The sequence below is a fragment of the Dermacentor albipictus genome, chromosome 1 (assembly GCF_038994185.2).
Source record: "Dermacentor albipictus isolate Rhodes 1998 colony chromosome 1, USDA_Dalb.pri_finalv2, whole genome shotgun sequence".
NCBI classification, from domain to species: Eukaryota; Metazoa; Arthropoda; class Arachnida; order Ixodida; family Ixodidae; genus Dermacentor; species Dermacentor albipictus.
Genome location: NC_091821.1, coordinates 421,763,079 through 421,784,971, shown reverse-complemented (window position 1 = coordinate 421,784,971; position 21,893 = coordinate 421,763,079). Strand labels below are relative to the sequence as shown.

At 47.8% G+C, this 21,893-nt stretch overlaps 1 protein-coding gene across 3 annotated transcripts in view; it reads left to right on the top strand.

Annotated features, from left to right (window-relative positions):
* LOC135896445 (tissue alpha-L-fucosidase-like) overlaps window positions 1-21,893 on the top strand; it is a 93,783-nt gene that overhangs the window by 26,429 nt on the left and 45,461 nt on the right. Inside the window, exon 1 of one of the 3 annotated variants that reach the window (XM_065424831.1) lies at window positions 15,752-15,838. The exons of 1 other annotated variant lie outside the window; for it this stretch is intronic. The gene's annotated coding sequence lies outside the window, so the exon portion shown is untranslated. One more of the 3 variants, XM_065424841.1, reaches the window with a different exon arrangement.

Here is a 21,893-nt window from a genome sequence, read left to right as displayed (position 1 = left end):
TTGCCCGGCCACCTTGGCTCATTACACATTCAACGTTACAATTGGCTTGCACTTGCTCTTACGGAAAGTTTTTATCGTAAGAACATTTTCTGAACTAGAGCCGTAGTGGACCGCACCCACAAAGACCAAAACAAATCACGGTAGTTCCTATGGAACACGCGAATTTTCGAACGCGAACGCTTGGCGATAGAAAAAAAAGGAAATTGGTAATTCACCGCAAGGGCTGTAGTTCATGACTTCACAGAAAATGCTCTTATATAGTTCAAAATTACACCACGAATGCAGTTTGTTCTACGGGAAGTAAGTTCATTGGCCACAGCTGCATATCGGTGCGGAACATTACGAAACGCAGTAAGCTGAAAATTTTACTCAAGTACTGGTCGCTCAGGCATATATATGGGGTTTCACGTAATTCACTGCATCACGTCGTGGCGTCCCTCGTAACTAACAATCAATGCGGCGAGTTTTTCCGGAAACACGCACCGCGCCAGCGATAGCTTAAGGCAAGATCAGAGCACTGGAATGACCTCGTTGAATAGAGAACGGCCAGGAGTACTTAACGTTCGTATTGAAATTTCTTTTTTCACTCTTATAGGTGTCCCGAGTGGTGCTTCACCTTTCCGTTACCACCACGATTGGCCCTTCGCGAGCGGTGGACGATTAGAGGGGCATATAATCGCGCGAAAAAAAAATCTTGATAATCTAGCGGCTCAGAGATACATTTCGAGAGTCATTCGCTTCGGCGTCGTCCTCCAAGTAGTACATAATATCAGTTGAAAATCGCGCACCTCCACTTCACTGATGCACTATCGAGTGATCCGGTGCTTTTTGAAGGAGCAGCTACCGCCGCTATTGACCGTGGGCCAAGATGCGTTTCGGTGATGGCGCCACCGCGTGAGAGGCGCGGGTGCCAAACTTGACGATAGCGGCGATAACTGCCCATTGTTGGAGCATAAGCAAGATGCCATTAGGGCATTAGTGGGGATAATAGCAGGGGAGGAGATGGGAGCCAGGATCAATACTGGCATGGGTAACTTTACTATGTAGAGACAGACCATTTAACGAAAAGAATCGATACGAAGTACAGATAGGCAAAATGCCACACTGCGGTAGACGCAGCATATATATATATATATATATATATATATATATATATATATATATATATATATATATATATATATATATATATATATATATATATATATATATATATATATATATATATCTATATATATATATATATATATATATATATATATATATATATATATATATATATATATATATATATATATATATATATATATATATATATATATATATATATATATATATAATTTTGAGGCACCTTCTGCGTTATCTTAGCTTCGAGTCGGTTTGTCTTACTACTTGACGTAATATTGGTATTTTCAAACAAACAACTTCTCCTAACGGCAGGTGTAGCTTTAGAGACAATACAATCTTCGTGCTCAGCTCCCAGCCTTTTAATCCGGCATCCAGTCGAAATATGCCGTGTACCACGCTCCCTGTCTGTAAATTTATTGCATACACTGTATCGCTTCCAACTTGTCACGTGTATATATTGATGCCACACTTCTTCTTTACATTTGGTGATGCAGCGCACGTTTACCTCTTGAAAACATGCACCGCTTGAAGATTTTTTTTTATCTCTTGCCATCCACGTTTGCCCGCTGGCATCGTCCAATCCGTGCAGCGACTTTTTTTTTTCTCCGCAATACTGGCTGTCTTGGACCTTGATGCAGAAGTAAACGCTGGCGATGGTCGACGATGAGATCGCGAGATAGATATTGAGATTGGCAATATAAAAGAGACAGTACGTGAACGTGGCTTCTAACTTTTTCTTATCTTTTTTTTTATTTACCCTATATTTTTTCCCTGCATATTCGATGGCGGTTATAAATCATAGCATTGCGAAGTGCGCGCGTGTTTCTGAGTAGTCACGTTCGCCTCAAAGGCAACGAGAACGACAAACATTTATTATTTTTTAAACAAAGCAGCTAAAATGACCAGTGCCTTGTAAGTGCGAGGCACCAACAGTCTTCACCTGTAATTTACAGGGTCGTACGCTATGCAACGAGAAAGGCGTCGTAGTTGCCTGGCTAATGCGGCTAGCGATACAAATAGACTCACTGCGAATGCTCAGGACTTACAATGTTACTAGAATGACGACAAAAACAAGACAACCTTTGTGTTTATGCTAACGCGACAGAAGAACAAAAGAGAAGAATTTACAACCGAGCTGTCAGGCATTATAAGAAGGAAATCTGGCTAGTTGACTACTGTCCAGAATAAGAAAGAACGCACAAATTGGCATAACTGGCTGTCCCGACTAGGTCGTCAGGTCGTAACTCGACATTTTCACTCAAAAGTCGGCACTGTATGGCTAAGTTCTAGACTGTCCGTAAAACCCTACTTCTACTGCCACTCTCACGCACTGCATATTCTACAGGAATCTGACCTCCACGCTCGATCATAGCCATCCAAAACCATATCCATCTTATCCCATCTGCCGAATGGATGGACTCATTCCCTGTATAGGTCAATGTCCCTTGTCCGCTCACATCGAAACATCAATGGCACGAGCGGCTAGAAAGCCTTTGGAGTTAAGTACTCTATCTATTACTAACACATAATACATTTAGTTTTCACTCTCTCTCCCTCTCTCTCCTTCTCATCTACATTTTTTTTCCATTTGGTGTAAGTCGCTGGATAGAAAGGCCTGTTTTTAAAGGGGGTTGCTGATTCACTAGCGAAGGCTTGCCGTTAAGACCTGTTCCCGACCTAGGCTTTCATTACTATGGCGAAGTTTTCGAAATGTAACCTGTTAGGAATGAATTGTCAAAATTTAAGCTAATCTCTTCTCCCGACTTCCAACATATATATTTCTCACTTGATGCCCTGAAATCTCTTCAATGACATAGCTTGAAAATGCTGTTATCAGGCTTCATACACAATGTTCCCGCTCTAAATTCCGGTATTCTGATCATTTTGCTTGTATTAATTACGTTACAGTTAAATTCTTATGGACACAAACATGGTCTAAGGATTTCCACTTTGCAGTCATCCTGCAATCACCCCTAAATAATTTGCATATTTTTTTTTTTTGCTTATTCTATCACCCACTTTCTCCCTCTTTGAGACAGAGTATAGGAACTCCCCACAGTCCATCGGCATGATGCTGATGCTGATGATGTTAACCTTAAAGACATATAGTGGAACCTACCTACTCAGTGGGATTGGCAGCATGCCGTTTGCGTGAAAGGACGTTGCTTTTGCGCAGCCGTTCATGGTCACAATCACACGATTGTGAGTGTTTATCAGTGATCACCTTCCCATATTTGTTTTCATGACCGCATGTTCGCTTACAACACGCAAGCACCTTTTGCCGCAAGCGGTTCGAGATGCCACGTGCACAGCCTGCACAATTTTCGTGAAGCAATATCGCAAATGAATTCTTCAGAACCGACGCATGCCACAGACCCACAAATGGCCCAAGAATACTTTTGCACTAGTTCTAAGGCGTGCCTATGATAAATGCTTTAAATACAAGGTAGTTAAACACGTATGCAAAGGCAAAAAAAATGAAGATAAATAAAACTTGTACTAATGAAATTCGCTTCGAAAAATCGCCTAACAAACATTTTATTGGCGCATGAACTGAATAAGCATCGCATGACTTTAAGGCGCTAAGGAAGAAAGTAAATAGTCCTTAGCGCGGAGAGAAGAGACAGTATTCAAGAAATCCGATGTCGCCTCCAGGCGTATTATTGGTCTTCTCGGGTGAGGTGATGGGAACACGACTATAAGCGAAATCACACTAGACAATAAAGTTTTGTCAAACGAGGCGCTGGCAAAGAACTTTTTATAACTATTGTACAACCTTAGTAAACAGTACACCTGTTCCTAATTCTCTGAGTTAACTTGGCTGTAGGACTAATAAACCTGCTCTTTTTTTAGCGCCGACTATGGAAAATGAGCTATTCACTGATTTTATGTCTATCAAGAACAGTGGATGTTGCAATGTCGATGGGTTTGAGATCCCGCCAATTAAGTATATCCTAGAGTTGACTCTACCTGCATTAGTATGCATTCTATAACTTAATATTCTCCAGTAACTTCCTCCCGAAAAGACTGCATGTTGCGAAGGTAATAGTTTTGCAGAAAGGTGACGATAAAAACGAGTTAATAACGAGTCTGTGCGAGGCGCACATACACGTTATCCACATGACAACGAACATTCTCGCCGCCCGCAGCAGCCTAGCATCCGTTTCGAGGAAGATGCTGTGAACCGCGACCCTCCCGTGTGCTACAACTGCGGTTCCACAGGCCATATACCACGGTATTGTCGCCAAGGCCGTCAATCACGAAGGACACCACCGATGTTCTCGCCACCCAGCACACGTACTTTATATGACTTGCGGACGACCGATTCCCTTCCAATGGCCCACTTCCCACACGAGACCAGACGCAGCGATTCGCCAACTTCTGAGCGGAGTTTGACGCCGCCAAATAATCGTCCCCGTCGCTCTCCGTCCCCTCGGCGCCGTTCTTCGTCACCGCCGCCGGGAAACTAGCATCCGCGGCCAGTGGAGGTGAGGACGCCGGACGGTCTTTGCCAGAAATTCCTCTGCCTGTTGTGATGTTCAAAAACACGGTGAATGTCTCGATTGACGGAATACCGACCGTGGCGTTAGTTGATACTGGGGCGACTGTGTCTGTGATGAGCCTCGCTTTCAAAAACCGGCTAGGCCACAAAGTTATGTTTTCTTGGAACGACGGCATTACCTTTCGTGGAGTAGGCGGCGAGTGGCTTCATCCCCTTGGTGTTTGTGCTGTGAGTGTTTTGTTGGCTGGGAAAGTGTTTGTGTCGGAATTCCTTGTTCTTTCTCGTTGTTCGCACGACGTTATTCGCGGTATCGATTTTCTTGAACAGTGCGGCGCTTCCGTGGACTGTGGTTGTGGCGAAATCTCATTGAACAAGTTATTTATATCAGCACATTCCGAACAAAGCTTGGTGGACGGGGACACAGACACACTCAGTGTTCTTGATGAAGTGATTGCACTATCGTGGTGCCTGACGCCCGTTCGTGTTTCTACAACTACTGTTGATGCTGATTGTGTTGACCTTGTAGTTAGGCCTCTCCGCGTAAACTGTGCTAAAAAAATATACTCATGCCCTGCTCTGTCGTGTGCATGACGAGAGGAGTCGCCACATTGTGGGCGCTGAACTGTTCCGTCACGCCGGTTGTCCTTCCTCGCGGTATGAAAATCGCTCTTTTCGATGAATCCGCATGTAGCTCAATAGCGTCACTAACTACGGACGTCTCTACAGCTTGCTCTCCTTGCGATAATCGCCATTCTGAAGGGCTAATGCTTGGCATGATCAGCAAGGCTCTCAGTACATCGGAACGGCAAGCACTGGTAGAAGTCCTTGCCAGGCATGAGGCTGCATTCGACTTCACGCATGGAGATGCACCCCTTCATTTACCGTCGTCCCGCGCTCGTCCCAGAATAGACGCCGGCTCAGCACACCCCATCCGCCAGAAGCCCTACCGAGTGTCATCATCCAAACGCAGAACAAGTCAAGGAGATGATGAACAAAGGTGTCGTTCAAGAGTCGTGTAGTCCATGGGCAGCCCCAGTAATCCTGGTCCGAAAAAAAGAAGGCTCCTGGAGATTCTGCGTGGACTACAGACATCTAAACGCAGTGACGAAGAAGGATGTCTATCCACTACCGTGAATCGATGACGTCATTGATTGCTTACACGCTCCTTCTTACTTCTCAACACTTGATTTGCGATCGGGGTATTGGCAAATACCTATGGACCCTGCCGACAAGAAAAAGACCGCTTTCGTGACTCCAGATGGCCTATTCGAATTTAATGTTATGCCTTTTGGCCTTTGCAATGCTCCTGCCACCTTTGAAAGATTCATGGACACAGTACTACGTGGTCTAAAGGGGGAGATATGCATGTGTTACCTCGATGATGTTGTAATCTTTGGCCGCACGTTTGAAGAACACAACGAACGCCTCAGCCTCGTTCTCGACTCCATGGAAAAAGCTGGACTGGTCCTAAACTCAAAAAAGTGTCGGTTCGGCGAACGTCAAACACTCCTGGGACACTTAGTCGACAAGGATGGCGCCAGACCCGATCCTCGTAAGATTGAAGCAGTGAGCTCCTTCAAGCCACCGCAGTCAGCAGGAGAACTCCGCTCATTCATTGGCCTATGTTCGTATTTTCGTCGTTTTGTTCCGCGGTTTGCCGACATCGTTTACCCGTTGACAAGTATTTTGCGACAAAATGCATCCTTCCATTGGACACCAGAGTGTGACGCATCATTCTCTCAACTGAAGTTTATACTAACGTCAGCACCCCTCTTGCGTCACTTCGATCCATCTTGCCCGACTGAAGTTCACACTGATGCTAGTGGAATCAGGATAGGAGCGGTGCTTGTACAACTTCACAGTGGCGCAGAACATGTTGTCGCATATGCCAGCCGTTGTCTGAGCAAATGTGAACGCAATTATACGGTTACGGAACAGGAATGCCTGGCAGCCGTTTTCGCCGTACAAAAGTTTCGATGTTATCTTTACGGTAGACCATTCAAGATTATCACCGACCACCTTTTTTTAGGCTGGCTGGTCGGTTTGCGTGATCCCTCTGGTCGCCTCGCACGTTGGGCGCTGTGCCTCCAGGAATACGGCTTTGTGGTATCGTACAAGAGTGGCCGTCGTCACGGTGACGCAGACTGCCTCTCTCGGATTCCTCTTGCGACTACCGACTGCGATGCTGAGAATTTTGACGACTGTCTCGCTGCTGTTACTCCTACGTTCCCTGACGCGGCAGACTTTGAGCGAGAACAACGGGATGATGTTACCCTTGATCCGCTTTTCATCGGCGCCCGTACTTCTAAAGGCAGCGGTCGCTTTACTGTCCGTGACAAATTGCTGTACAAAACTAATTACTCCGGGCATGCAGCGCGTTTTCTGCTTGTTGTCCCTGAGAGCCTTTGCTCCGACGTTCTACGCGCCATGCATGACGATGTGACATCCGGCCATTTCGGTTTCGTACGAACGCTACACCGCACGCAGGAGCGCTTTTACTGGCCCAAGATGTACAAACAACCAAGCGCTATGTCGCTAGTTGTGAAACGTGCCAACGTCACAAGTGACCGACCACCGCAGCCCCGGGTCCCCTTCGGCCATTGACACCGCCCAGTACGCCGTTCGAGCAAGTAGGCATTGACCTTTCGGGTCCATTCCCGTTATATAACAACAAGAACCGTTGGATAATTGTCTGCGTAGACCATCTTACACGGTATGCAGAAACTGCAGCCATACCGTCTTCCACCGCCGCTTGCGTGGCGGTCTTCCTGTTGCGTTCCATGGTCCTTCGTCATGGCCCACCACGTGTCATCATCAGCGACCGTGGTCGCCAGTTCACGGCTGATGCCATTGAAGAGTTACTTCGTTTATGCACTTCCCAGTTCCATCATTCCACGCCGTATCATCCACAGACCAATGGCCTCGTTGAAAGGACGAACAGAACGCTGACCAACATCCTTGCCATGTACGTCTCCTCCAATCATAAGAACTGGGACGACGTGCTGCCCTTCATCACTTACGCATACAACACGGCGAAAAAATAAACACGAAACCACGAACTATAGCCCATTTTATCTCCTCTATGCAAGGTTACTGCGAAGCCCTCTGGACACTTTCTTACCCTTCGTTCTGCACAGTGATGATTCTGTATCGAAGACCTTGTGTCTTGCCGAAGAAGCCCGTCGAATAGCTCGTCTTCGTACTCTGGCCTCGCAAAGTCGTTCGAAAGAGCGATACGACGACCGTCACGTACAAGTATCGTTGGAAAAAGGTGACTTGGTCCTTCTTTGGACACCGCAACGCAAGTGTGGATTGTGCCAAAAGTTCTTGTCACAATATTCAGGCCCATTTGTAGTCGTGGACCGCCTGAGCGAACTCACTTACGTAATAGCTCGCCTCCTGTGCAATGGTCGGCGATCAAGTAGAACTCAGCTGACTCATATTGCTCGTCTGAAGCCTTTCTACCCTGCTTGTACATCCTGACTCGCCCCACGGGCTTCGTCTGCTTGCGGGGAAATGTAACAGATACGAAAGGCACGGACAATAGAAAAGAAGGGAAGACGAAGAGGACGAAGAGTTGGAGAGGCCGAGCTGTGCTACTATCCCGCTACGATCATCATCCATCGCCTGTAAATAAAACCATTTCTTCGCAACTCTTCGTAACAATATTAACTACCAACCAATATCGCTGATGCACATTCTTTCTAAAGGTATAGAATAACTAGTGCATACAGGCGTGACATTGCTTCTAACCAAACACAAACTCATCACAAGTATGTGGAATGGCTCTGTGAAAGGTCACCTAAACTGTCAAACTTACTCAAAAAGAAATTATATTGCATCCATTTGAGCAGTATAGCTACGTACTTTGGGTGCTTTTGTTGATTGTTCAAAGGTGTTCGGTCGTATAAATTGTGCTACGCTACCGAAGAAACTAGAACATTATGTTCTTGTTGCGTCTTTCTTGAACTAATACATTCATATCTTTAACACAACAAGCAGCGAGTTCTCACAGACAGATGAATGTCGAGTTTAAAACCAGTTCGCGTAGGGAAGTATCCTGGGGCCTCTGCTTTTGCGTGTTTATATATATGACTTTTTTACTATTGATAAGGTAAAGTTCGTTGTGTATGCGGATGGCACAACTACTATGGTTACTGCACCGGGTTCCGCTGAGGCTACCAGTATTGCGATTCAGGCACTAGTAAAAATGTCCTCATGGCCTACCGCTAATTGGCTTGCCATAAAGATTAAGAAAGCTAAAGTTGCCCTCTTTAGACCGAAAAGTCGTAATGTCGCTGCAGACTTACCAATACAACTTCATAATTTTATTATTCCAATTGTGCCTACTGTTAAATGTCTCAGAGTTGTGTTCGTACAGCATACGTATGTCATGGAACGCGCATGTGAATTTCGTTGCTGCTAAAACATACAGAGTAAGGGGAATTTTAGGCAGGTTGAAAATTTTTTTTCTCCTTAAAAGCATCAGGCCTCTTCTGTAGATATCTATATTCTCCCTTCACATTAACTATTATCCTCTTATCTGGAGTGCTACGGTGTTACTAGTATCGCCACATTAAATAGAATAAAAAAAGACCGCCCTTAGTGTTTTGCACGTTCCCCACGAAGCCCATTCACGCCCCCCTTTTTAAAGAAATAAATTTACATCTTATGCCTGATATTTATAAGAAAACACCCCTTCAAAGGTATCAGAGGTGTGTTAACAGAAGTAATAACATTACATCTTATGCCTGATATTTATAAGAAAACACCCCTTCAAAGGTATCAGAGGTGTGTTAACAGAAGTAATAACATTCTAAACACTATTTCGAATTTAAATACCGAGCTACGAAGCTAAATACACGTAGTTGTGAACTCCGGGAGATGCCACGGGCAAGGAGTAATTACACTTAGCAAATGATGCTGTTTTGATTACCGTCTTGTTTACACAAAATCTGCATTGTCTAACATTCGTTATTGTGCTTCTTTTATTTCTCTCTCTCTCTCTCTGTTTCTGATATAACGGGGGAAATTATGTTTTTTGTTACTGCGTATTTGCCAAATCGTGCATTGCAGATTGTATCTCATGGATGGATGGATGGATGCGAAACTTTAATAAGGTCCTCAGGTACGCGACTCAGCGCGCTGCGGGCCGCACCCACGTTGGGACAGTCAGGCCTTGCCCGACCGCCGCATCGTGGGCCCTCTGGACAGCCCATAGTTGCACCCCGGCATCAGGGCTCTTGATAGCGGAGAGCCACTTGTCTTCATTGATTTCTTCTGTGCCTCGTAACGAGGGGCAACGCCAGAGCATATGATCGAGGCTAGCGATGTCATTGCAATGTCTGCAAGAACTGGTGTCATGGAAATTTTTTTATTTCATTTATGTTTAATTTTCAGTCGTAATGAACAATATTACTTGTCACATTTTTAACCTCTTTCACTTCTGTCATTTCATAACTGTTATATGTGCATTCCGTTCTACTTGTATTCATTCTATATGTGCGCAACTATTTTTGTCACTAATATTATTTGGACTACGATGAATGTACTGAATACGTAACACCTAAACTTTCACTCAGTCACTGCCTGGTAAGACGTGCCACGGACCACGTCAAACGATTTTAAAAAAAGCTTTTTGTCAGCTATCCTGAACATTTTGGTGTAGAGCTAAGAGTGAATTGAAGCGATTGAATGTCCACAGTGTTAGATATGGAGCTGTTTCCTGCGATTACTTCGAGTTCCCCAGACCACATCGGATTGCAGCACAGCTAATTGAGGAATGCAGAAGCAGGAAAGTGCATTCCAGAGAAGCGGCCGAGCAAACAAGTTTAAGGCAACAAGTTCACGTGCCAACAAGTTCGTGCGTCGCCGGGATTAGAAGGGGGCCTCGTACAATGGAGCTCAATCGTCCCCCTTCGGCTTTGAAGAAGGCATCTGCTACCGCTGAGGAGCCGAGCCACCGGGTGCAGGTGGGCCCTTGTGCAATGAAGCATGAGCGCCCCCCGTCCTTCTCCAGCCTAGAAGAAGTGGATTGCCAGTCTGCGAGGCAAGACCGCAGAGAGCCGCCAGGTGCGACACCGCGACACAGGCGCCTACCATTGGCTGAAAGTGGCGTCATCGGAGCGGACTCTCCCATTGGTGAAACATGACGTGACTTACAGTGCTCGAAGGGTTTATAAGAAGCCTTCCAGAGAGACCTGAGAATTCTGGGACATTCCCTGATTCCCTGATTCACCTCTCTCGAACTTCTTGCCGCGGGCCGCAGCGTCCGAGTTGCTGCCGGCCCGTAATGTCTGTACGACTGGTACTTGACGTCTCACCTCCCTGTATAAATGTAGAATAAATCCCTCCCAAGTTTGGGTTTTTCATCCCGAAGTCCCGTCCTTCAACCCCTACATCTGGTGGCAGCGGTGGGATCGCCTCCGAATGCATCAGCTGGTGGCAGCGCTACGGATAAACCTTCGTCAAGAGAGATCCTAAGGAACCGGGAAGAGCGAAGAAGAGAGAGCCTTCGTCGAAAGAGGTCCGAAGAAACTGGGAGTTGCGAAGAAGGAGCGAGCCTTCGACCCAGGGAGTCCGGAGGAACCGGGAGCAGCGGACGAATGAACCGGATGGCAGGGTGCTGCAACCGTAAGTGAGCGCGTGGTTTTTTTCCTTATGATTCGCCAGACTCAAAGGTTGTGTGTTCAATTTTGATAGTTCTGGGAATCGGGAGTTTGTTGCATTGTGTCTTTGCACAAATTAATTAAGGAAAACAGTTTTAACCACCTGTCGGGGCAGCTGCCATGGATCTTAGAAGGTTGACGAGGTTAGACTTGTTGTTGGTGTGCGACGATTTGGGAGTTGAGGCGGACGAACGGATGGAAACGCCAGCTATCATAAAGGCGATTAATGATAGTGGCAATGATGACAAAAGCATTGCGCTTGCTTGGGAGGTGATACAGGAGCCACGGGAGCGTGTGCGTCGTGTACGTTTGCGAGAGCGTCGTGAGCTTAGGAGTGAGCGTCAGCGTGAAGAACGCGAGAATGAACGGAAGCATGAGCTTCAAGAACTTACTCTTAGGTGTGAGCGTCACGGACGTGAGAATGAACGCGAATGTGAGCGAGAGGAAAAGTATGAGAGAGAGAAGGCAGCACTGATCAACGAGATACAGTATTGTGATCAGTTATTGGCACAGAGAGAACGGCTGTCTGAGAATTCTGTAGGTAGTACAGAGCGAAAGAATGAGGAAGTGTCTAGCGGACTTTCGCCAGAAGCCGACGAGAAGAGTAGTGCCTGTGAGATTGGCTGCAGATTCATAAGTAAAGGGAAAAGGCTAGCTGCTAACGATGCCTTAGTGGCAATAGAGGCCGTTAAAGGCCAGAGTGAGAGCGACGAGGTGCTGTGCCAACAGATGACTGTAGAGACAGCTAGGCCAGCTGCGAACAAATTGGCACAGTTACCGAGCGTGTGCGTCGCTGGTAATGTTAGCGAGGTTGCTAGCGAAGAAATGGGTACTGTTGACGCGACAGAAGCGAGCACCCATGTAGAGCCAGATGTGCGTGCAGAAGTGAAGTGCGAACTGAGCGATGCAGTTGAGAGTAGTTCTCGGGATGGCGAGCTCCGTAGTCCACGAGAGAACAACTGCATTGTTCAGGGATCGGTGCGGCTCTCCGCCAGTCTAGATAGCCTAGATAGGGATGATTCCGTTGTTAATCATTCGGACTGTGCGCGTGAGACAGCGATCGATACCGACGGGCTGTGTGCCGATTCACAGCGTGAGCTGGGCAATGTAGTAGAGGGCAGTTCGCAAGAGTGCGAGTTGTCTAACTCGAGTAAAGCCTGCTGCATTGTGCCAGAGTCGGTTGGGCTGTCCGCCAGTCGAGGCAAAGTGAGAGTAGATTTAAATGTAAATCACTCAGACTGTGCGGGTAAGAGACCGATCCGGGCCGACGAAATGTGTACCGGCCAGCACGAGGCACGAGAAGGCGACATGAAAACGAGTGCAAAGAGAAAGCGCCGTAAAAAGAAGCGCGGTAAAGACCGAAAGACGCTAATTAATGTAGCGCCGCCAAAGATGGCGAGAACCCCAAATGGGCAGGGCGCGAGGAGAAGAAAGGTGCGGTCGTCACTGACGATGTTGACGCATCCTAAACGTTCGAGCCACCGGTCAAAGGGGGACCGCGAAGAATGTTCTGCACGGACGCGGACAAAGGGCACGAGGCTGCTAAGCTCCTCGTCGTTCCGTAGTTCTTTTCACAGCTCAGCGTGCAGTTCGAAGAAACGCAAGGTGGCAGGACGAGACCAGGTGGGGAGTAGCGACGCGGTCAATCGAATTTGTGTTGAAAGCGGGACGCGGGAACGCAAATTGGCAGGAGACCGTAACGTCTTGAAGGAGCTGATAGTGAGTCAGCCCTTTTGTTGTTCCTCCATAGCCAGAGTAGCTTGTAAACTTCGCCCACCGCGGGTTCGACTCAAAGTATGAGTCAGACGTAAGCGTTTGGAAAGGGAGGCCAAGAGAGCTTCCGTAGAAATGAAGTGTTTTGTTTGTTATTTTGAGCATGGGAATGTTTTCGCGAATTGAGACTAGGATTTCTTTCAATGTGTAAGGTTTGAGCTTTGTTTATGTTTTGGTTTGAGAAAGCTCCGAGATTTGAAAGACGCGTTTGTGTAAACATATAGTCTCGCGAGATGCTCATTAATAAGTATATAGGCTCTTTTTTGTGTGTGTAAGTAAGCTGAAGGTCAAGGTTATCGTCGAAAGGCCTATGGTAAAGCGCGTGTGTTATTTAACCTTCTTTCTTTTTTATTTTTGAATTTCGTAAGGTTAAGCGCGTAGGTTTTCAGTAAGTGCATCATTTGCACTGAGAAGCGTTCTTAGTTCCATTAGCGCGTGTCCTGTGTGGACGGAAGGAAGCAGATTTATGACTGGGTTGCCCGTGTGTGTTGAGGGCAGCCGCATTCTGACTTCTTTAGTGAGCGTGCCTGGAAATAGTTATTAGACGACGCATTATTTTAAGAGTTCTGCGGAGTGTGTAAGTCCCGCAAGTTTAATTGTTCGTTTATGTCACGTGTCCTGTAGGACTTTCAGGGAAGAAACGTGAGTAAGCGTAAATGAAAAGTTTGCCTACAACGCAAGTACGCGTTTTGTTTAGTGACCACAAGGCTAGTGCGCTTGTGATTACGTACTTGTGAGGTTGACCAGATTGTTCAGTGGCACCAATACGTGCGATAAGTACGCCATTGCGATAGATTGGAAAGATGCTGTTCGTGTAGTTAGGCCACTTAAGTTATGGTCGGCTGTTTTCATTTGTTGTTTGCATCGTCAACGACCCTTTTGTTTTGCAACAACAATAATAGTCTGGTCTTGTCGGCAATCGAGGAGAAATGGATAGCTGTTTGGAAGGGTGGTTGGAACTGCTTTGTCAAAATTGGGGAACTAAAAGATCAGGGTTGATTTTGACTCAGTAATAGTCTGGCGAGTCAGGGGTGAAGAGCCTGCGCTTACGCGTGGTGCAGCGCTGTGCTGTTTTGTTTGTTTGACGTTTGTTCTCCAGGGCCCAGGATCCCGAGGGTTGTCAAACGAGGCTTGACCCCAGTACCCTGCAGCTTCTTTCAGCGTTCCTCATGGCCAGCGAATTGAGTTCACCGGCCATTCAGAACAACCGGGGCGAGGACGAGCTGTTAGATATGGAGCTGTTTCCTGCGATTACTTCGAGTTCCCCAGACCACATCGGATTGCAGCACAGCTAATTGAGGAATGCAGAAGCAGGAAAGTGCATTCCAGAGAAGCGGCCGAGCAAACAAGTTTAAGGCAACAAGTTCACGTGCCAACAAGTTCGTGCGTCGCCGGGATTAGAAGGGGGCCTCGTACAATGGAGCTCAATCGTCCCCCTTCGGCTTTGAAGAAGGCATCTGCTACCGCTGCGGAGCCGAGCCACCGGGTGCAGGTGGGCCCTTGTGCAATGAAGCATGAGCGCCCCCCCGTCCTTCTCCAGCCTAGAAGAAGTGGATTGCCAGTCTGCGAGGCAAGACCGCAGAGAGCCGCCAGGTGCGACACCGCGACACAGGCGCCTACCATTGGCTGAAAGTGGCGTCATCGGAGCGGACTCTCCCATTGGTGAAACATGACGTGACTTACAGTGCTCGAAGGGTTTATAAGAAGCCTTCCAGAGAGACCTGAGAATTCTGGGACATTCCCTGATTCCCTGATTCACCTCTCTCGAACTTCTTGCCGCGGGCCGCAGCGTCCGAGTTGCTGCCGGCCCGTAATGTCTGTACGACTGGTACTTGACGTCTCACCTCCCTGTATAAATGTAGAATAAATCCCTCCCAAGTTTGGGTTTTTCATCCCGAAGTCCCGTCCTTCAACCCCTACAACAGTGCTATGCAGAATTTATGCATTGAAACTTGCTGACAAATTTATTTAATTTTGCAGTTTCTTTATTTATGTGTCTTATGTTTCGGTACTTGAAAAATTTTTCCCTAATTTAAATAAAAATTCATTTTGTTCATGCCATTCTGGCTCCTAAAGGTTTCTTTTATGCTCTCTTTTTACTATTTATTAGTTTCATGGATTCATTCTAAATTAAGAATGTTTCAATTTTTTTTTATAACACTGGCCGATTCTCGGCAGATACCGCACAGGGGGCGTGTGCCAGAGTTCACGTGACCGTTGTCGTCGTCATGTTCTCAGCTGTGACCTGAATTCTATTTGTTTCTTTAACCCGCCGTGGTTGCTCAGTGGCTATCGTGTTGGGCTGCTGAGTACGAGTTCGCGGCATCGAATCCCGGCCACGGCGGCCGCATTTCGATGGGGGCGAAATGTGAGAACACCCGTGTGCTTAGATTTAGGTGCACGTTAAAGAACCCCAGGTGGTCGCAATTTCCGGAGTCCTCCACTACGGCGTGCCTCATAATCAGAAAGTGGTTTTGGCACGTAAAACCCCATAATTTAGTTTTTTATTTATATTTTATTTTGGTACTTTAAATTATTTATTACTGATTTGATGTGACTTTCTTGATTTTATCTTAACAGATCATTCTACGTTATTCAATGCTAATTCCATATTATTCCATTCCATATTAATTTGGAATAATCCACCCATTTCTTGGCCAATCCCCCCTTGTGGGTATGAGCCACACACGTGATACGCAACAACGGCAACAACAGCTGGAAGTGAAGCGCTTGGCCCGCCTACAAGGTCCGCGGAGCACACTGACGAGTGAGTGCATGCAACTCTTATCATTTGAAGCGGTGCGGTAGAGCAGCAATTGGTGGGGAGGGCAGCGCACGAGGCATTTACAGATTAACGTTTGAGACGCGGACAGCAAAATTTAGTTTGAATGCGGTTGGAGCGAGGCAGCTCTCCTCGAGCCTGACCCTTCGCCGGGAGAAAAGGAAGTGGAGGAAGGCGAACGAGGTGTCACGGTAAGGACGGACGGCGTGAATAAGTATGCAACCACTTGTCAGATGGACCCCATGTCATACATCGCAGCCGCGATTCATGATTTTCGCTCCTGCGCAAGGTTGCAAGTAATGCGCGGATGGCTTTGCAAACTCGATTTACAACCTGACCGCGGTTCGAACAGGGCGTTTTCAGTCAGCTGCTGCACTTGATCGCATTGAATCCTGCTGCCGCTCGCCAAGTTCGGACGAAGCAGCACCCGACGCCTGCCTCTCTCGCGCACTTAAATTGGAGGCACACGCAGAGGACGTGGTGCGTTCTCTCGTGGCCAAATGACACCATTTTATGGCGCCTTACGCGCAATAAGTCGCACGTTATGACAAGCGTACCGCTCTCCTTATCGGCATGTTGCTCTCATACGCAAGCTACACGCTTACTACGGCATCTTATAGCGCGGCGGTCTTTGAGCCACATCTCTGTCATCGTTTTCTCCATATTTTTCTTGCATACCAAAGCTTATAAGTGCATTCAAGACCGCCCCCCCCCCCCCCCACACCCATTTGGTTCCCAGTCACTGAATTGTCCATGTGACACGATTTGGTACTCGGACGTTAATAGATGATTTTGTAAGCGACTCTTGCCCGTTTAGGCACAAGCACGTTGACATAAAGCCAGTATGGTAGCTGTTATGTTATATTTCTGCCCTCCCTAAAAAAAGCGCTCTCATAAGTTTTTTTCCTGATTGAAATTATTGAGTGCAGTTTTGTACTGCAAAATACGTATACTGGCTAATCGCAGCAATGAAGAAAATTGCTCTGAAAGCCCAGCGTCCCCTCAAAGCACGAAGAGGTCACGATTTACACGCAAAGCCCAGCGTTGCGAACGCAATATAGTGTTATCGCTTGCAACTCTGGTCTATATTTTCTCATCTATAGAAACAATGCGATGCTACACTTCACATATTGCACTTATGTAAAGGGACATGTACATTGTTTTCCCTCCGGTCCCTGTCGGTCAGGTAACACTTTATCGCACTGAATCCTGCGACATATTTCACTGCTTTCCTGTACACTCGCGTGAATGCAGCGATAAAGCATCGCTTTCTTTCCGCGTAGAATTCACACAAAGCCGACTTCAACTGGCTCGAGTCGCAGGCTCACGTGTGACATCGTGACAACCGAACTCGTCGCAGCGTTTCCGCCTTTTCGCGACAATACGAGTGCATATGTGCTGAGGCAAGGCTCGCACGAGTTGGCTATTTTTCACTATTATTTGATACGTAATTCTGAACGCGTGTGAGGGCCAGGGTACGACAAACGGAAAATAAAGACAGCACTTCTTTTTTTCGGGATTGCAGAAATATAACATAACAAAGTGCACAGGATGCATAAAATCATGCTGCGTCAACGAAGTGCTCTCCTCTCTTATAAGGCAGAAAAAGTTTTCATGTTCGGTTGCTGGGCGGACGCGCATTCCACTTTCGTATCGTTACGGCAAAAATGCGTAAAAACATCCTTCTTCTTTTTTTCTTTTTTGTAGCAAAGCTCGCGAACTGCACATTCGTATTAAGTGAACTTGTAAGTTGTAATCAAATTTAAGGCCGACTCTACACCACATATGTAACAAAGCATTCATCACGATAATTTGGTGTACGTGTTATCGAAGGCTTACCCACGCTGTTCGCCTTGCGTATTGCGGGAAATAATTATTGAAATTTAGGGACGTTCAACTGCGCAAATAAACTTTTACCACCTCGCGGGATCCATATTTGTTCGTCGTTGCTCACGACTACGACGCGACGGTAGTTACCGCAGGAGACCAAGAGGGACGTTGGTTCCTCGCACCCTCTCTCAAGTTCCTTATTCGCGCTTCGCGTACACATGCACGCGCCTTCGAGTTTCGCGTTTCTCGCCGACGCGAAACGCTGTGCCCGCGACTTCACGCCACGTTCGCAGGAAAGAATCGCGCACAATGGCTCCAACGACACCCATTGTTTGCACAACGCGTTCTCGTCTACGAGCTCGCGGCACCGCAAAGTCCGGATGACGTACGTAAAGTGCCCCGCGAGCTGCAGACAGCGCACCGTTTCATCGTCACTGCGTAACGGGGCCTGACTCACTATACGGATCCGCCGTTCACACAGACGCGGCCCACGCGTGCGCGCGACGTTTCTCACATCCCGCTCGCGTTTACGCGTGGACGCACAATGTCGTTCGTTGTTTGCTCGGTGGCGAACGTTCTCCTTGTCTCGGGCGTAGCAGTCGAAGCCGCCGCACGTCGTTGCGAAGCGTGAGATTTGCCGAATGCGGTGGCAATTCGGTGACGCAGTGCGGATGTGTCGTGGATGTGCGACGTCAACTCGGGACTGCTTTCTGCATATGCGGGGCGACAATTTTTCTCAGTTTTCCGGAATTGTTTTTAATATCGCCCGTTGCAGATAACGTAATTGTAGTCCTTGAGCTCGATTATTCGGAGAGGCGGACTTTATTACTTGCCCGAGAAATCGAGGCACATATACGGCTAATTAGAATTTCGCTAATTATAACTTCTTTATCAACTGCCTCATGGCACGTACTGCAACTTACGAATTGTAGCTGGCGAGTTTGCGAGGGTATCCGCATAGAACTAATCTCCAGAATGCCAGCAGTTTGGAGATACGTGCCATCAAACTCGCCGCAAAAACGGACTGTTGTTCGACTTACTTTTTTTTACGAAACGCTCTTTTATGCATTGAAGCAGAGAAGTAACTAGAACGCCTGTGTATTTCCTCCCACATTTAGGGAAATAACATCTCGAAACTGGTGCCATCCTGAACATTCATTTGAAATGGATATGTCTTGCAAACTCACCGGCTGCAATTCGTGAGTTGCAACATGCGCCTAAAAATAATTAATTATGAAGTTAATTGATGCTTTCTTTAATTACTTGAATATGCGTTTCGATTTCTTAGTCTAACAATGTCCGCCCTTTCGAATAATCCAACTCAAGGACAATAATTATGCTATCTGCCACAGGTGATCTTGAAAAACTCCGTAAAACTTATAAAAGATCGCCCCGTACATGCCTGAACATACGTAAGATTGTGGCGCTAGGGTAGCTATGGCCTCATGGTTACCACAGTTTAGTTGCTGCAGGAGGATTCCAGCGAGAGACCTAATGGCCGTTTTAGAAACAAAAGGAGGCAGTCGGTTTCTCCGTTTGTGAACAAGCATGCGAACAACAGAGCTGACCTTCGAACGATTTTCTTCGCTGTTCACAGCGTGTTCTATTCGGGTGGTTGGTGCACCTTGTTAAACGGCCAATTTCTAAACAGCGCGACACATGCAGGCCACAGCAAGAATAATCGCTGGACAGAGCCCCCGTGTCCTTGTAGGCCGGGGTCCAGCCTTTATCGATCAAGGAGTATTTCCTGACGAAGGTTGGACTCCGGTCGATCAGATTCAATGCTGTATTCTGTGGGTCTCTTTCTGTACCCTACGTTGCGCTGTTTAAAATGTTGCTGTTTATTCACTGGCTTCTTCTTTTTTTAATTTGGTCATTGGGATGCTTAAGCGCGTTGGTCGCGTCAGAGTTGTACCGCCGAAATTTGATTTCCAAAGTGGGACAGTAAACAGACTCGGCAGCTGCGAAATTGGAGCCGACGAGCCACGACAGCCGGCGTCCAGGCCGCGGAGATGACGTCCATTGGTGATCTCCGTCCGATACTTGGGTGCCCCACAATATGGAAGACGACTGCGGCGTGTCCCGTCTGCGAGTCGGCTCTCGGATAAAAAAGCCACGTTTCGTCACGCCTCGTGTTCCGGCGATGTACGGAACCCGGGAAACGCACGATTGTTTCAGTGCGGCAGGAATGTCCGCCTTTGTTCTATGCTGCGTCTGCGCACGGTGATTTCCTCTTCTCTCTCTCTCTCTCTCTCTCTCTCTCTCTCATTTATTGTTGTTTCTTGTCAGCGTCGCCCGTCGCGTTTCCACCGGAGCAAAGACGTGTGCATCCGTCTGAGCTACGTCTGAGCTCAGCGCAGCGCTTTCAACCGAAAGTGCAGCGTTTCCATGCGTTCCGGATGCCTGCGCGCATGCGCATCCCCTTACCTGCGAGCATAAAGCGAACCGCGACGGGTCGAACCCGCGACATAGTCCTCAGCAGCGCATCGCGCCATCCGACAGCGAGCCACGGGTGCTAAGTGTGCGCATACGCCATACGGATTCGTGAAAAAAAAAGGGAAGACGGCGTCCACTCGAAAGTGGCACGATCGACTCTCCACAACGGAGACCACCTGTACGCGTGTTCCTCGCGCAGCCTAATCTGCACACCCCTCGCGCATTCGTCGGTGATGCTCATATCGCGCAGATAGATATACGTGGAGCGGGCGCCGCGCTTTCCGCTGCCGTCGGTCGCGCGCGCCAGCGCACCTTCCGGTGGCGTGTCCGACGTCGCGCGCGCGTGGCACGACTGCTCTGCTGTTTGCTGCAGATTAGCGGACGGCCACCGCTGCCGCGGCAGCAAGCGTGAACGCGAACGCTCGCTCGCGCGACTTGGCACGCGTCGGCATAAAGCGCCTTCGCTTTATCGCCGCCGCCTGCTTTTTGCCGTCTTATTTCTTTCTTCTCTCTTTATCTCTCCTCTCTCTCTTTGTCTGCCGAGATCTCCCGGTGCTCCACGGGCGTGCGCGTGCGGTCTCGCATATATATTCACGTAGAGAACGGGTGCTCGCGCACTCGGAACGCGGTGGTACGTAAGCGAGGGCACGGGCTGTGCGAAAGGGGGCGCGACGGGCTCGACACTCCTGCGTCGGGCGGCGCTATACACCCGGCGCTGGGACGTGTCTGTGTGGTGGAGTAAACGAGAAGTATCTGTGTCTCGTGCGACGTTGTGCTAGTTGGTTCAACAGATCCCCCCTTTCGAGATGAGAATGTCCCTATAATTAGCTGAGCACCTCCTGGCCGGCAGACATCTCTACCTATTAGGAAAAGCAGTAGGTGCCCGGCGGTACTGGGATCCGAACCTACTACCTCCTCTCCGCAAACGGGTCGGATGCTGAGCCATTTGGCTATTGCGGGTTCACGCACCACATGCATGCCCAAGTCAAGGCGCAACAAATACCGTATATCGCTTTGTGGTGTACGTTCGCTCTATAGTGACCGTCTTCTTTTCGTGCGTTGTTTTGCCGTCAGAAGCTAAACACTCGGCTCCATGCGCACATCGTGGTTTTGACACGTAAAACACCAGAATTTAATTTTGATCTGGACTCATCCTGATGTCGTTAAATTTGTTACGGACCTGTGCGAAGTTTTACTGCATCGATACCTCTCCCATTGCCATGTAATCTTAACGCGAGGCACGAGAAAGTAAAACTTATATTAGTGCTCAAGACGGCGTTTTCGTCTATGCAGTTTCACGTAATATGGAAAAATACCAGCCTAGCATGTAATGGTGCCGAAGAAAAAGCCGAGAAGTAGGCACCGATATGTGGCAATAAAGTAAGGTTCATTTTGCCTGCCTAAATACCGGAGTAATGACACGGTGGTCCTCTGACAAATAGGTGACCGTGAGCATCGCCGTTATTCGGGATGTGCTGCCACTTTGAGCTTCTGCACCGGTAAATTCTACTGCGAAGGCATTATAGGTCCCACGAGGCAGAAAATCCGGCGTGATCAAGCGATGGTTGGAATAACGTGGCCGACGGCGCAAAGAGTAAAAACACGTCAAAAAGACTCAGATGGACATCAAGTTCCTCGGGGAGGTTCCTGTGAACGAACTAAGTTAACGGCTTTGAGGAGTTAGGTGAGAGTCGAACCCGGGCCTCCGGCATGCGCGACGAGCACGTTTACCTGACGCCACGGCGACTCCACGGTGCTGGCTGACTAAAGGTGT